Source organism: Miscanthus floridulus, chromosome 8 (assembly GCF_019320115.1).
Source record: "Miscanthus floridulus cultivar M001 chromosome 8, ASM1932011v1, whole genome shotgun sequence".
Classification (NCBI taxonomy): Eukaryota; Viridiplantae; Streptophyta; class Magnoliopsida; order Poales; family Poaceae; genus Miscanthus; species Miscanthus floridulus.
The window spans coordinates 129,565,388-129,583,532 of record NC_089587.1 but is presented as its reverse complement, the minus strand read 5'-3'; positions in this window follow the sequence as shown (position 1 = coordinate 129,583,532).

Sequence of the window (18,145 nt, the reverse complement as noted above, 5' to 3'; positions counted from 1 at the left end):
GAGCGACTGGGAGGCAGGAGAAGCAAAACGAAATGTGGCGTAGGCGAGGCTCTCGGTCGCGTGTAGGGGCTTCAAATGCCATGCTTAGGCACGTCGTGGCCTATGTGGTCAGGGCAACGGCGACGCGTGGCCATGGCTGGCCACCACGCGGTGGCTCTGCCCTAGCGACGGTCGGCCACCGAAACGGTTCGGTCAGTCGATTCAGAAACCGAGTTGGATGTCTGACAAAGGGTTTTCATGTTGATTTATCTCCCGATACAAAGCCATTCAGTGAATGATTTCAAAACAAAAGTTGTAGTCCTAAGTACCATCTATAATTCTTGTTTAGTGAACTCATGCTAATTTGCAACCAAAACTGAGTTATATCATCCCCAATGTCAGCCTGTTAGTCGGTCAGTGAACATTACTTAGAAAAATTTTTATAAGTGTTGAATTGTTTGTTTTGCTGACTCTTGTGATCCAATTTCAAACATGTTAGGAGCTGAATCATTCCATGACCCAAAAATAAAAGTTGTTCCTTAAATCAAATACTACAACTTTGCTTTAGTGACCACCTCCATGCAAGGTCTCTAACACCTAGTTCAAACTTGGTCAAACATGTCACATTTAAAGAATGGTACACTTCAAACTATGGCTTAATGACCTATTTACCCCTAAGCATGAATATCAAAGTTGTTCATAATGATACTCTAAACATGTTTAGGCTAATTGCAAGGTCATACAATCATTTCATGTATTAGTCACTCATAGAGCTATTTAGTGTAATCACATGAAATCTTAAGTGTTGGTTCATGCAAGGTGACCATGAACAATGTCCTATTTGCTAACCTAGGTGTTGCTACATGTTTGTGTGACTTACATCCACCAAGTACATGTGTACACTCATGATCATATGCATATACACATGAAGACATGAAATACTGAGAAAAGTTGCATATGTTTCAAGGAAACATGCGATAACAAGCAAATGTTGCAAATGTTTCAATCCAATGTTTCAATTGTAAATGCTTGTTTATGAATGCTTGATGCTCATGCTCATGTTATGCAAGTCAAGTTATGCAAGGCTAACACCCGAGGTGTTACAGCCCCTCCCCCTTATAAAAATCTCATCCCTGAGATTTGCAAGACCTACCATTCCTTGGAAAAAGGCGGGATAAACTTCTCGTAAATAATCTTCTCTTTCTCATGTAGCATCTTGTTCACTGTGATTGTTCCACACCACCTTATAGAACTTAATAATTTTACTTCGTGTTACTCTTTCCATCTCCTCTAATACTCGAATTGGCTTTTCCTCATAGGTCAAATCCGATTGAAGCTGCACGTTGGTGGGTGCAACAGCTTCTTCATGTACTCGAAGACATTTCTTCAACTGAGAAACATGGAAGACATCAAATATTGCACTCATCTTTGGTGGAAGTTGTAACTTATACGTAACATTTCCTTTTCGTTCTAAAATCTTGTATGGCCCTACATATCTTGGTGAAAGCTTCTTTTTCATCCCAAATCTCTTCACACCTTTCATGGGCGATACTTTCAAATATACATAGTCACACACTTCGAAAGTCAGTGGTCTCCTTCTTTTATTGGCATAACTCTTCTACCTCGATTGAGCTGCCTTCATATGCTGTTGGATCACACATAGTTGCTCTTCAGCTTCATTGACAAAGTCAATACCAAAGTATCTCTTTTCACCGGACTCAGTCCAATTCAATGGAGTTCTACATTTTCTGCCATACAATGCTTCAAATGGAGCCATCTTGATACTCGCTTGATAACTATTGTTATAGGAGAACTCAGCTAAAGGTAACCTATTTCTCCCATGAACCTTTTGAAGATATAACACAAGCTCTAAGCAAATCTTCTAGGATTTGGTTCACCCGCTCCGTCTATCCTGAAGTTTGTGGATGGTATGCTGAACTTCTGATTAGCTTGGTTCCCTAAAGCCTGGTGTAAGTGCTCCTAGAAATGAGCTATGAACTGTGGTCCTTGATCTGAGATTATGGTCCTAGGCACTCCATGTAGTCTCACAATTTGAGAAACATACATCTCGGTGTACTTCCCCATGTGATATGTGGTGTGAACTGGTACAAAATGTGCTGACTTGGTGAGACGATCAACAATAACCCATATTGAATCATGACCTTGTGGCGTCATTGGAAGGCCTGTGATAAAGTCCATGCTGATTTCCTCCCATTTCCAACCTGGAATAGGCAATGGCTGAAGTAATCCGGTGGATTTCATATGAACAACTTTTACTCTACTACAGTTATCGCACCTAGCGACATAGGCTGCGATCTCTTTCTTCATCTTAGTCCACCAAAAATGGGTTTTCAAATCTTGATACATCTTACTACTACCCAGATGGATAGACAATTTGGACGAGTGAGCTTCATCTAAAATTTGATTCCTCAGCTCACTGGTCTTTTGGTACCACAAGTCGGTCCTCAAACCATAAAACACCTCTTTCGTCCAATCTGAAATGCTTGGTCTCTTGCTCTTGCATTTTTCTCTTGATGTGACTTATTCCTACATCTGCCTACTGTAGCTCTATGATTTTGCTCTCAAGTGAACAACTGATCATGATATTGTGTAGTACAGCAGGGTGTAATAAGTTGAATCCATCTTCCAATAATGCTTCTGTAGTGTTGCAATGTGTGGGGGTATTAACCCCTATACCCTTACGGCTAAGATTGGGCTGGCCTAGATCAGTGGGTCCGGTCTACCAAAAGACGACGCGTGGCCCGGCCAACCTATTCAAAGTCCCACGCAAGGAGTCAAGATAGATTTGGCAATCAAGCAAGATCTTGGTCGGTTAGAATAGGAATCCTTATCTGATCACCTATGGCAATTGTAAATGACTAGGATTAGTTTCCAGATCTATAACCCTACCCCTCGGACTATATAAGGCAGACAGGGGACCCCTCTAAAAAACATCTCTCATTGACATACAGCAATACAATCAGACACAGGACATAGGTATTATGCCTTCTTGGCGGCCGAACCTGGATAAAACCTCGTGTCTGTCTTGCGTCACCATCTTGTTTGTGGCTTGCGCATCTGTCTGCTGACAATCTACTACCTTGGGCATACCCCTAGGTAGACTGCCAACCATATTTTGTCGATAGTGGCGCGCTAGGTAGGGGGTGTGTGTACTGCTCTCCAAGCAAACAAGATGGTCATCATCTCCGACTCTGTGGCTATGCCAAATGGCCTCACGTTCACCGTCGGCCAGATCACCTAGACCACCGGCTCTGATGACTTCATCGCCATGACCACGGAGGAAGCGTGGATTCAATCTGCGTCGACCATTGCTTCATCTACATCGGCTACGGCTCTGACCACGGTGGATACGGCTCCGACCACAATGGATCTGGCTCTGACCATGGTACATCCGGCTACGACCATGCCTACATCATCTTCAGCCATGCCGACAACCCGTCATCCGCTTCCCCACTACAAAGGGAAGCAGATCGACAACACCGACCTGGTCGACTCCATCGATCGGGTCGGCACCAAACTCGCTGAAACCCTAGCTCTGGTAAGTACAATTCAAAGTCAACCTAATGAGCAGGTAACCGCTCCCCACAATAGATCTACTCGACTAGCTCAGGCCAGTCGTCCTGCATGACTTGGTACAGATCTCGTGGTCATATCTACTCCTGAAGGGCGCTCCGCTCGTCGCCGGCCAGCCTCCACGATGGGTCTCCGGCTCTTCGAGTATGAAGCCTCGATGGAGAACTACCAGGCCTAGCCCTACGGCCTATGAAACACTACCTCCAACTACGCGTATAACATACAACGCTGCTCAGATCTGTGTTTTGTACATCAGCCTTGGCCGAGGCCAAGCAACTTCGTCAACATGATCCGGATTGAGGATTATCAAGAAGGATCCATCCACATGGTCCAAGAGGGTGACTCTAGCTCCTCATCTGGCATCGCATCTAATGCCTCCGTCCACACCGAGCTCCAGCATCACGACGATGAAGGCGTCGAATACGATCTGGATATCCCAGACCACGCCCTAGGGTTCCCGCAATTCCTGTCTTTCCCACCAAGGCGAGGGGGTTTGATAAATGTTGTCAGCAATGATGAACCGCCAGTAGTTGGTGAAACAGAACAAAAAAGGATTACACGTGAGGCACGCAATATTGACCGGTTTAATCACTGGCAAATTGAAGCTAAAGCAGAAGAGGAGGCACGACATATAAGGGTCTAGCCACATGACCTCAACAATGCTTTCGACAGGGTGGGGGACAAGCAGGTCTTTAGGACTCCAAGCGCCAACATAGCCGCCGCCATGGCGACAATGCAATGGCTACCCAACACCCCCGAAACCCAGGCAGTTCATGATGATATACAAGCTTATCTGATGGCTGCTATGGCTCAGACCATAGAGATGGTGAATCAAGCCCAGGCTCCATCCATTTTAGTTGAATCAAGCCACAGCCGCCAATACTCAAGTCGCTCACAGCCACTCAACCAACGTGCCTCATGCAACAACGACCCATGATGGTGGTCGGGATGGTGGTCAGGACGACAACCACCGTCGGGAGGACAACCGTCGCGACGTTTGAGATGACAACCGCTGAGATAACTGCGATAATCACCGTGGTCGCAGGGTTAATTAGGATGGCAACCTGGATCGCCGTGATGGCAATAACGATCTCTGCCGCTACCTCAGGGGATGCGATTTGCATGATCGCATCAACCAGAGAGCCAACGATCGAGCATCCCATGAAAGTTATTGCCGTATGGAATATGACACTGCCCACGACCCACTGGGTCTGAAGCAGTTTACTCCGCACCTTCGCCAAGTCATATGGCCCAAAAACTTCAAGCTCGAGAAACTTCAGAAGTACGACGGTAAGGAAAACCCCAAATTATGGGTCATGCTCTATGAAACTACATGCAGATCAGCCATGGCTGATGAGCACATCATGTCTAACTACTTCCTAGTCGCTATTGGCCATGCAGGTCACCAATGGTTGGTCAGCTTGGTAGCGAACTACTTTGATTCTTGGCAGGAGCTCAAGCAAGCCTTCATTGACAACTTCATTGCTACTTGCGAACAACCCAGCAACAAATATGATCTACAATGGATTCGAGATCGAAAAGATGAGCCACTGCATGAGTACGTCCGGCATTTCTCAGAGATGCGCATCAAGGTCCCATCAATCTCCGACAATGAGGCAATTGAGGCTTTCATCACTAGCCTCCGCTTCCACGATGCCCTAAGGGACAAGCTCCTCCATAAGAGACCTGAATCAGTCATAGCGCTCCTGGCCACCGCTAAGAAATATGCGGACACCGACGATGCTAAAAAGATAATTATTGAAGAAGCAGCAAGGGTTCCACGCTCCGACCACCCCCCACACCGCGACGACTACCGCGGCAACCGTGGTCAGAACGACAATTTTGATTGCCGCAACTAGCGCAATGACTCCCACGACCACCACGACCAACGTAATCAGCGGCGTAACTGCCGTGACGATTACAGGGGCAAGCGTGCTCGGGAAGACGATGGTGAGGTCAACACCGTTAAGAAAGGTGGTGGACGTCATAACTACAAAGATGACTACGCCAAAGCATTGAAAGGGCCCTGCTAGCTCCATCCTAAGTCAAACCATACCATGGAGAATTGCCATGTTCTCAAGTCTATCTACACTGCATCAACAGGCTCTAGGATACATCCTGACAAGCCTAACAACGTAGGGGAATAGCGCAACGAGGATAACGACGACGAAGACATAGATCCTCATCACAAGTACGTCAAGCCAACCGATCACGTGCACACCATCATCGGAGGCAAAGTGTCCATCGAGACCAAACAAGAACACAAGCTGCTCACCCGTGCTTGCTTGAACGTGGCCAACACCAACAACCTCCTCACCGATCCACGGCTCCCTCCGTGGTCCCACCACAAAATCTCCTTCAGCAGAAAGGACCAATGGGCCGCAATACCTAAGCCAGGATGTTTTCCCCTGGTCCTCGATCCTTGTATCAATAAGGTTTAGTTCAATAGAGTACTGATCGATGGTGGCAGCTCCATCGATATACTGTTCAAGAATAGTCTGCTCGCCCTGAAGATAGCCTAGGCGGACCTCAAGCCGTACGAGGCACAGTTCTGGGGTGTTCTCCCCAGATAGAGCTCTACACCTCTCGGGCAGATCACGCTACCTGTGCAGTTTGGGACCTTAGACCACTTCCACACTGACTACATCAACTTCGTGGTCGCTGACTTCAATGGCACCTATCATGCTATTCTTGGTCGACCGTCACTCACCAAGTTCATGGCCGATACCTCATTATAGGTATCTGGTGCTCAAGATGCCTACCAAGAAAGGAGTTCTAACCCTTCGAGGCAACATGTACGCAGCTTATACCTACGAAGACAATAGTTTCAAAATAGCAGAGGCTCACTGACCTCTCTATTCGCATGGCTGAGACCATGCTTGATGCCAAGAAGACCTCGATCGACCACCTTGGAGACCTCGAAGCTCGAGGCTCCATGCAAGAACATTAAGTCCAAGGAGCATAATGTGATCCAGCTGGTCGACAGTGATCCCAGCAAAACAGCCCTTATCGGGGCCAACCTGGATCCCAAATAGGAAGACACGCTCGTTAGGTTCTTGAGGAGCAACAGTGGATGTGTTGCATGGAAACCTGCTGACATGCTCGGTGTACCTCAGAACTTGATCGAGCACTCCTTGAATGTCAACGGCAAGGCCAAACCTATCAAGTAGAAGCTACAATGGTTCACTCACTGACAAAAGGAGGCGATTAGGGTAGAAGTTACGTGGCTTTTGGCAGCCGAATTTATCAAAGAAGTGTATCATCTGTAGTGGTTAGCCAACCCGTTTCTTGTACGCAAAAAGAATAATGAATGGAGAATGTGCGTTGATTACACTGATCTCAACAAACACTGCCCTAAGGACCCCTTCGACTTACCTCGCATAGACAAGGTCATAGATTCAACCGCCAGTTGCGAGCTGCTTTCCTTTCTCGATTGCTACTCTAGTTATCACCAGATCGCTCTCAAGAAGGATGACCAGATCAAGACATCTTTTATCACGCCTTTCGGCTCCTACTACTACACGACCATGTCGTTTGGACTCAAGAACACCGGGGCTACTGTACCAACGCGCTATACAAGCCTGCCTCAAAGACGAGATAAAAGACTGACCTCAGTCGAGGCTTATGTTGATGATATAGTTGTCAAAACCATGGAAGCACATACCCTTGTTGACAACCTAGAACGCACCTTTGCAGCCCTTAACACATTCCATTGGAAATTAAACCCAAAAAAGTGCATCTTTGGTGTTCCTTCTGGCATACTACTTGGCAACGTCATCAGTCACGACGGCATATGCCCTAAACCAGAGAAAGTCAAAGCTATCTTGGACATGAAGCCACCCAAAAAGGTAAAGGATGTTCAGAAGCTTACCGGATGCATGGCCGCCCTCAACCATTTCATATTAAGATTAGGCGAAAAAGGATTACCGTTCTTTAAACTGCTCAAAGCATCCGAAAAGTTTGAGTGGTCGGAGGAAGCAGACACTGCCTTCACACAACTGAAACAATACCTTACGTCACCTCCAGTCCTCACTACTCCCAGAGAAGATGAAACACTCCTGCTTTACATTGCGGCTACTAATCAAGTGGTCTCCACGACCATGGTGGTCGAGCGCGATGAGCCCGACCACGTCTACAAGGTATAGCAACCAATCTATTTCATCAGTGAGGTACTCAATGAGTCCAAGACCAGGTACCCACAGATTCAGAAGTTGATCTACGCCATACTGATAACATCCCGAAAGTTGAAACACTACTTCGACGGATATCGTGTGGTGGTCATGACTGAGTACCCTCTGCGAGACATCATTAGCAACAAGGATGCGAATGGGCGCATCGTCAAATGGGTAATGGAGCTATGCCCCTTCTTCTTGGAATTTGCAAGTCGTACTATAATCAAGTCTCAGGCGCTCGTCGATTTCATTGTCGAGTGGACAAACTTAAGTACGCCTGCCTCTCTAGGATGCGATGAGTGTTGGATAATGTACTTCGATGGCTCTCTCAACATTGATGGTGTGGGAGCAGGAGTCCTTTTCATATCACCATCCAAGGAGCAGCTTGGGTACGTCCTCAGGATTTATTTCCCAGCATCTAATAATGCCGCCGAGTACGAAGCATGCCTACATGGTTTGCACATTGCGGTTGAGCTTGGCGTTAAACGTCTCTATGTCTACGGAGACTCGGCTCTGGTCATCAACCAACTCAACAAGGACTGGGACACGACCAGCGAAAAGATGGATGCATACTACAAATCAATCAGAAAGCTGGTAGGCAGGTTCTATAGCATCGAGTACATACACATGGTCTGGGACAAAAATCAAGCAGTGGATGTGCTATCAAAGTTAGGATCATCCTAAGCCAAAGTCCCACATGGCGTATTCATCCAAGACCTGCTCACACCTTCCATCGAAGAGGAAGATTCCATGGTCGACAAGCCTCCAGACCAGCAATTGGTGGCTATGGTTCCAGCGTCAAGCACCATCGAGCCGCCTCCGACCACTCATGAGCCTGACTGGAGAATACCTTTCATCAAGTACCTAATACATGGCAGCGGTTACACTAATCAGACAGAAAACGAGTGCCTGATGCATCGCAGTAAGCAGTACCTGCTCGTCGATGGCAAGTTATGGCGCAAGAACGCAAAGGAGGAAATCTTGATGAAGTGTATAACCTAGGAGGATGGCGAACATCTCCTGGACCAAATCCACTCTGGCTCCTATGGCAACCACGCGGCCTCAAGAATGCTGGTCGGTAAGGCTTTTTGAGCAGGGTTCTATTGGCCGTCAGCAGTAGCCGACGCAGAGAAGCTAGTCCGCCACTGTGAGGGTTGTCAGTTCTTCGCCAAGAGAATCCACGTACCAGCACATGAGATCTAGACAATACTAGCCTCTTGGCCCTTCGCATGCTGGGCACTGGATATGATCGGGCCCTTCAAACCGGCTCCTAGGAAATTTACATGCGTCTTTGTAGCTGATCGACAAATTTTCTAAGTGGATAGAATACATGCCTCTGGTACAGGCATCCTCAGAAAAGGCTGTCATGTTCCTTGACCAGGTCATCCACCATTTCAGCATACCCAATAGCATCATCACTGATCTGGGTACTCAGTTCACCGAGAACACTTTTTGGGACTTCTACGATGAAAGGAGCATAGTAGTAAAATACGTCTCAGTGGCGCACCCCAGAGCTAATGGACAGGTCGAGTGGGCAAATGGCATGATCTTGGATGCATTGAAGAAGAGGATGTACAGAGAAAATGACAAAGCTCCCGGAAGATGGCTCAAAGAGTTGCCAGCCATGGTCTGGGGCCTCAGAACTTAGCCCAGTCGTAACACCAGTGTCTCACCATACTTTATGGTTTACGGCGCTGAGGCAATCCTCCCAGCAGATATAGCTTTTAGATCAGCACGGGTAGAGAACTTCGACGAAGGCAAGGTCAATGAAGTACGGGAGCTAGAAGTGAATAGTGCAGAAGAGAAGCGGCTCGATTCTTGTGTACGTACAGCCAAATACCTTGCTATTTTGCGCAGGTACTACAACAAGAACGTTAAAGAGCGGTTCTTCGTGGTTGGGGACCTGGTCCTGAAGTGGAAGATGAATCAGGCTGGTGTCCATAAACTCACAACCCCATGGGAGGGGCCCTTCATGATCAAGGAAGTCACATGACCAACGTCTTATAGGTTAGCTCACCTGGACGGTACGAACATACCAAATTCATGGCATATCGACAAGCTTAGACGTTTCTATGCTTAACTACTGAGATATGTACTCCTCTTGTACTTTCGATTTACTTCAATAAAGCTATTATGATTTCTCCGAACACTCTAATGTGTCACTTCAAATTTTATGGTTATTCTAACTTAGCCAGTAAAAGCCGAACCACCATTCCTTCTACGGTTTTTGGAGCAGGCCCTATCTCCGGTTCCTCCCAATGCAGTGCATGAGATCTACTCTCTACGCTACTGGGTGATCGGTAGGTCCCCCCTAGGTTTGACTTGTCCACGTCTACGTGTGCATAGGTCACGCACCTCACACTCCGACCACATGGCAAACTAGGGCCGCACAAACTTTTTGGGATGACATGTCAAGTAAAATGGTACAACTAAATAGAACGTTAACATGTTCTCACTTAGTTACACCAACATGAGTTTCAAGCTTAAATACATTTTATACAAAGCAAACAAGCTTATGATGATATATAGTTACGTTATTACAAGCTTGCCTAAAGAGGCCCAAGTTTACAATAACACAACTATGTCCTTCTTCTACAGCTCTAGCCTATTCTATTGGCTGGTCGGGGCATGCGGCACCCACTGCTCGCTACTTCTGATATCCTGCTTGAGTCTCAGGGACTCTTGTACTGGTCGAGCTGAAGAGGATGGCCCCGCCGATGCCTGGCTGGTCGAGACCGCAGGCTTCGTTGGTTGGCTCGCAACTGATGGCGTTTCCAGCTGACTTGTCGATGGCGTACCCTATACAGGTGCTGTCCCACCTCCACATAGGTTAATATCACCAATTATCTTTGATGACAGGTCCAGCTGGGTCATCCGAAGCTCCTCAGCCTTGTCTAGGTCTACCTCCTTCGGGTACCCAGCCTCCAGGCGCTTGAGATCGATCAGGGGGTAGTGGGCACGCACCATGCTTAGCACATGTGCACCTGTGTACTCACCCACCTCCTTCATGAACTCTTGGAACCATCCCCATGCCTTTCGGCATCTCTCGACCAGTCCAAGCTACGGCATCCTTGGCACTTCCTCTGTAAGCGCTGAGTCAATAAGGTCGAGGATGGGCAAAATGCTAGTTGCCACTTCCTGGCACCTGTTCTTCCATGTGTCCCGATCCTCGGTGGTCTCTAGGCATCACGCCTTCCAGCCGTCACGATCTTCCATCATGGCTTCTAGATGTTTCTTGGCATTGACTTTTAAAACTGCAAACCGTACAAGACATCAAAATGTAATGGCATGACAAGATAAGGCAGGCAACAGAATGAGCAAGGTGGTCTAGAACACTTACTTTTTAGCTCCTTCTTCATCTTAGTTGTGTGGTCCTAGAGTTGAGACTAGTCATGCGCTAGTTTCTCATTGTCCTCCTTCAGGCGACCACACTCTGCGGCCACATGACTATTCTCCTCTTGGAGATGGACAACTTCGGCTTCTAAGCCTGCACTACAGATGTCACTACCAACAATGCAACAACACGTGTCATGCACTTGCTGTGATAAAATGACAACTTACTTGTTTTTTCCTGCTCTTTGTTACTGAGCTGGATGACTAGGTTCTGGTTTTGTGCCTCTTGCTCTGTCCTCTCCTGGTCGGCGGCTTCAAGTTGGTGGTGCAAGCATTCCACCTCGGTTGCCAGTTCTCTATTGCTTGTTGTGATCCCCTAAATTTGGTCGAAGCACTTTTTTTGGTACTTTGCGGTCTTCATCAAGTCTTGCATGTAAACAAGCTAAGTCAGACAGTTTGATTGAATAATAGGATCAAGTGGTCAAGCCAAACATACCTGGACTTCTATCACCAGACGTTTTGCCGCTCATTCAACTTTTAGGGTCTCTTCGACCTCTGGGATTTCCTCATGCATAACCCACTGGTTGTTCTGCCAGCGCGACACATATACATGTTGTCGTTTGTCTTGGGGATGGCCCAGGACCTCTTCTACTTTGTCCTCTTTGACCTCTTATTTAGGAAGCGGTGCTGGTCTAGAGTTTGTTGTCTCTGCGACTACTATGGCTTTCCCACGAGCCGTGGCATCGGCAAGCGTGCTCTGTGCTACCTCCAGCTGCTGCTCCTCGGCTTGGTCTGGTCCACTTGGCACCGAAGTATCCCCCTCAGTAGGGTTAGTGCTCGGAGCACTTGTACTTGGCTCGACTCTCTTCTCGACCAGCTGCTCAGGGACTATCGTCTGGCCACTAGTCTACTGAGGTTCTGGTGGATTTTCTTCTACAGGTTCCTCCATAGCCGGCTGTTGGGTAGTTCTCTCTGCCGTTGCTGGCGAAGCCATGCCTGCACCCAGCTAGCTGGTCGGGATTTTTGGTGGACGTCGACCTAATATATCAGAGATAAGTTGAAAAGACAACAGTATCCAATACAAATTGTAAGCTTACATCAAGGTTGCAAATACTTATAGCTTGGAAGCATGGAATGACGTGGCGAAGGAGCGTCTCTTCGACCGTGCTTGCTCCACATGCTCGACGGGTGCCACCAGGTCTTTTTCCACGACCAGTACCAGCGCCGGGGCTTGATGCTCGACCCCTTTGCTGCTTGTCCTCTACGTTGAAGTGGTCGGTGATGCGATCCCTGCTAGCATAGAGGAGACACCCTACTCCATCAACTCTAGTTGTCTCCTCCTCTTTTGAGGGACGAGTCGGAAGATGTCTGCATCCTCTGTTTCATCATCTGACAGTGGGAAGATGGCCTGACGACATTTGCTGGCCACCAGCCGCTTGCTAGCAGCCCTGGCCATTGCCTCCTCCCCAACCCCGAGTACAGCCTAGTCGACGTCTTTGGCCCTGGCACTAGTCTGGGTGGTTGGGCCAGCAACTTGCGGCCAATCCACACTAGGGGGTGGAGACATGAACACTGCTGCCCTGTCATGACCATTACTCTGGGAAATATAAAGGCGACAACACAGTCAATTTTTGTTACAGCATAACTCTACAGGTACAAGGTAGCATAATTTACCTTTGGGGGAGGTCGGGCCAACTTGAAGGCATGCTCGATGTCGCTTAACCTAACATAATTCAGATCAGCTAAGTTGAATAGCTCTCCAATCCTGGCTTTGATTTCTATCTTGTCAAGCGCCTCTTTCCTAGTCCTCGTTGGATCTATGCTACCCTAGTATTCGTAGCCCGGATGTACCCTCCTCTGGCAGGGGTAGATCCTTTGGCTGATGAAGTTCCCGACCATGCTTGGACCATCCAGTTTCCCCCACAAGATCATCCCAAGCAGTTCTGTGATCTGTTCCAAGTGCTCAGGCTTCTCTGACCAGCTGTTCTTCTTCTCTAGAATGAACCCCATGTCGCATAGGGTGATCGTGTTTGGCTCTTCACAGATGTAGAACCACTTCTTGTACCAGTCGTTGAGCGACATGTTCCAAGGGTAGTGCAAGTACTGGGCCTTCATCCTGTCACGCAGATTGAGGTATATGCCTCTAGCTATCTTTGAGCTGCCACTTCTTTTCTTCCGTAGACAGAACAGATGGCGGAAGAGGTCAAAATGGGGCTAGAAGCCACCATATGCTTCGCAAAGATGGATGAAGGTGGAGACAAGAAGAATTGAGTTGGGATGTAGATTGCAAATCCCAATCTCGTAATACAAACAGAGCCCCTGAAGGAAAGGGTGCACTAGAACCCCAAAACCCCGCTTGAAGAAATCCTCAAAAACCATAATCTCACCTGGTTGTGGATCAGGGTAGCTTTCTCCTTCTGGCGCGTGCCATCCCGCGAGTGCTTTGTTGTGGAGCACTCCCATAGTGACGAGGTCTTCGATGGTCTGCTCATTGCTCCTTGACTTCCACCACTCCTTTGCCATGACTCCGGCTTTCTTCTGGGCGTCCCTCTTCGCCATTAATTTGTTCTTGCTAAAGGGGTGGATACGGTGGAGGGGTGATTGGTGATGATTTTGGAGGTATAGGGTTTGGCAAGAGGAAGAAGAAGGCTGTGGCGGTGAATGATAATGGGGATTGGTAAAAAATAACTTACCTGTTCTATATTATAAATAACCAAGAGTTCCATCGTTTCATCCGCCCAAGATTCTTGGGAGACATGCACACATGCCGTAGACGGTTGTTTTCACAACCTCGAGATCTACGCCAATAAACACACCCCTTCATTACCAGTGTACGTGCCTCTTCATTGCTAGTGTGAGAAGGCCCACACTGACGCACCTCTTTACAGGTGCCAAGCGACTGTTTGCTAGAAAGGGCAAGAAGACAGTATGACGTGCTATACCAGTCTACTTTTTTGACCAGACATGTATGTTTGGACTTGACAGAATAAGAAGATAAATAAATACACCAAATAATAGTACAAGCAGCATTCGTTTTTTCGCTGCATGTCTTATGCTCAAGGATGGTCCAGACCACTACCGTGCTCAGGGACTGCCCAGACCACTGTTGTGCTTGGGGACTGCCCAGACCACTGCTGTGCTTGGGGACTGCCCAGACCACTGCCATGCTCGAAGACTGCCTAGACCACTGTCATGCTCGGGGACTGCTACGACCACTACCGTGCTCGGGGACTGCTATGACCACTACCATTCTCGGGGACTGCTCCGACCACTAATGTGCTCGGGGACTGTCCCGACCACTGCTCGGAGACCACTCTCTTTGGCTACATGTGATTTGTACTCACATACAGTTGAGAGATATTTGTTTATACCTTGCTACAAGGCTCATACTTTGCCTTCCAGTAAGCTCGGGGACTACATCGGTACGATGCACCTACCGGTGCATCTCATATCGCCTGTATGACGATTGGATTCTTAACTCCAGTGGAAATTCTTTTTAGACCCTGGCACCACGTGCCTACGTCACCTACTACTAGGCTCGGGGACTAAGTGGGCACACTTCACCTTGCGGTGAATGTGTTTATTTAATTGACCCTTATGCTTTGTTTGATTAAACGGATTACTATCGTGCTTGGGAACTATCCCGACCACTGCTCGGAGATCGTTCTCCTCGGCTACATGTGATTTGTACTCACATATAGTTGAGAGACATTTATTTAGACCTTGCTACAAGGCTCATACCTTGCCTTCTAGCAAGCTTGGGGACAACATCGGTACGATGCACCTACCGGTGCATCTTGTATCGCATGTACGATGATTGGATTCTCAACTTAACTGGGAATTCTTTTTAGACCCTGGCACCGCGTGCCTACGTCACCTACTACCAGGCTCAGGGGACTAAGTGGGCACACTTCACCTTGTGGTGAATGTGTTTGTTTTTTGACCCCCTACGCCTATCATGATTAAGGATGCTACTGCTTCAAGATTCACTTACATTTCTTTTCAGAAATACAAGTGGGCACACTTCATAGGATGGAAATCTTTTTCTTTTTCTTAAGAGCACCATACATTCTTCGAACAACCTACTTCTCCAGCGATAATGGTGGTTAGAAATGTCAAGGACTCAAGCCTTACTATTTAGAGAAGGTTAAATGGTGTGTCGCAGCATAATATATGGTGCTCGTGTCGTAGAACCGACCAATTTATAAGAGTACAAGTACAATAGCAGCCCGCAAGCAGGTCGCACTGTCATACTTGAACCCATATAAACCCGGTAGTCCATCGAGTACCACGACGGGTCTCGATAAACGATTTACAACAACCAAGATCGTACAGGATTCAACATACATGCCACATATTACATAAGGTTCACAGATACATTTCGTCATCAGAGTACTGAATAAAAGTTATTACAAACCGAGTTTGATAACTAAAGCGGAAGCAAATTTAAGTTTGAAAATAAAGTTTCCAACATAGTTTGATACAGTGCCACATAAGATCACGGTCCACAAAAGCAAGGATAGGAATTAATAAAGAAGCCTGCCCAAGGCTTACTCCTCATCCACGGCGGGATAGAAGCAACTCTTGCAATAACCATGATACACAGTGCCATCTGCAATAATGGGAAAATAAACCCTGAGTACGAGAAGGTACTCAGCTAGACTTACCCGTCATGAACCAGAAATAAAATGACTCCAAGGATTATGCAAGGCTATACAAGTGGACGTAACTTGACAACATTTTGCAGTAAAAGGCAATTGAATCATGGTACAGTTACAAATTCTTTACCTAGGTTGATTATAGCTATCCATTTCTAGATTAGCAACTATCCTGTGCCAAACATGTGGTATATCATTTAGAAGCATACAATAGTAACCATAGCAGGTATTGTAATTCCGTATTCATTCGAACCATCATGTTTCATAACACAGTTGCTACGATGTTGGGACTAGCCAAGTTTCTCACTATTCGGGAGAGACGGCGATTCAAATCGATTTCAACCAGCTGGGAATTTATTCCTAACACAAACCTAGGTCTACCAGCCATGATAGCCTTAGGTCACCTTTGGTACAACTTAGGTACACATTTCACGGGTCCGTACCGCGCCACACAATCTAGAACACTAGATGCCAGGATGCTTAGGCCAAGCCTGCCCTTGGGCTCAGTCTGATTGTTCCCCGGAAGGAGCGCACAACAGAATGGTTCCCGGCCTGAGTTGAATTACTCAGCTTCACGGTTGGAACGAGTTATCCGGCTAGCTAAGTGAGAGGCATGCATTCAATCTTGTCAAAAGCACCAACAATGGTACGGTCCTTAATCGACACAGATGGGGATAGATCCACACCCTAAGACCTCCATGTCTTGTTGCTTCTCTATCGACTTCCTGTCTGGTCTCGATTTACTTTTACTCCATGGTTCTGTTCCACGATAGCAGATATAGCCAACCATGCCCCGGTATCCACCTACATCTAGTAGGTGACAGGACATCACCTGACTTCTACCGGTCTAAGCATGGCTAAGCATATATTCGATCCTAGACCTATACCGGTTAAAGGGTTAATATTTGGACAAGGAATTTACATGCATCAAGTGGTTCCATTCAACTCTTACAACCTAATGCATCAATCATAAGTACATAAGTAAACATTTGTAAATTACTGGGAGACTTATAATTCTCTGGGGCTTGCCTCGCAGAAAGGAAGTAGGGCGGTGGTCAGGACACTCTGGAAGCTCTTCAGGGTTCTGCTCCACGCCTTCTGGAGCTACGGCTTGCGGATCCTCCTGCTGATTCCCTTCCTCTGCTTCTTTGAATTCCAGCAACGTGATCTCTTCCTCTGATCCTAGATGCATGAGTATGGCATAAGTATTACGAATGCATATATGTTAACAAGTGCATCATGTTTATTGAGTAGGTGCATATCTCTTCTCAATCATTTAATTAACTATCTCCACAATGCATCGATTATGCCACAAAACAGTAGCTACTTGTTTCACTCATAACTAGAGTTCTACTAATCCAAACATAGTGATCTAGGACTTTCTGGAAAGCTTATCAAATTCTCTACAACTTTGTTATTAACTATTTTTATAGTACACCTCATTTCCAACATGCAATTCATCAAACTCTAGAAGCTGTCCGGAAACTATTCAACATGCAATACAAAGTAACAATACTTCTACTTCATGTAATCATTCCAAATTTGACAACATAAAACCTACCAATAGTTAAGCATACCAAATCCATTTAAGATAATATAATGGTGAAGCCCAAACTATTTATTTAAATGCCTTTATTATTTTATTTAGATATCTAGGTTAAATAATAAACATATATCAGATATGTTTCAAAAATTCTTAAAAATTTACAGTGCCTTACTAATGCTATCAAAGGACTACTATAAAAATTTCATGGCATTTTGCCAAGTATAACATCCTATACAAAAATGACAAGGCAGCAAGGCTTGAAATAGCATAAATGAAAAACATTATTGAAAAGTGTTAAGCAATAGATTTCCTATTTTTCTTAGCATCCATATACTACTAGGATTACCTCCAAAAATTTTCATGAATTTTGGATTCATAAATAATTTATAAAAATTTACATAAGGATTAACTATTCATAAAAGAAAAATCTATAACTATAGATCTACACATGCACTAGTCCTCAAATTTTTATCAGAGTTCATATATGCTAAGACTAGATTACCACAAAAATTTCATATTTTTTAGAGCAAAGGAACTCTAGATATAAAATAAACAAATTTGAATGCATTCAAAAGCACATTTCAAAAATGGAGCGCTGTTGAGTGCGGGCGGACGCTGAAGTGTTGAAGCCGCGCTCAGGCACGTCGTGGCCTGCGTGGTCAGGGCAACGGTGACGCGTGGCCGTCGCCGCGGACACGTGGTGCATAGGCTCTGCCGGTGGTCGGCCACTGAACGGCTTCGTTCAGTTCGTCAGTTAAGCAAGCCGAGCCTGACAGCGGGTTTTACAATCGAGTTAACTCCCTATGCAAAGCGATTCAGTGATTTCTTTCAGAACCAAAGTCGTAGTCCTAAGTACCATCTCC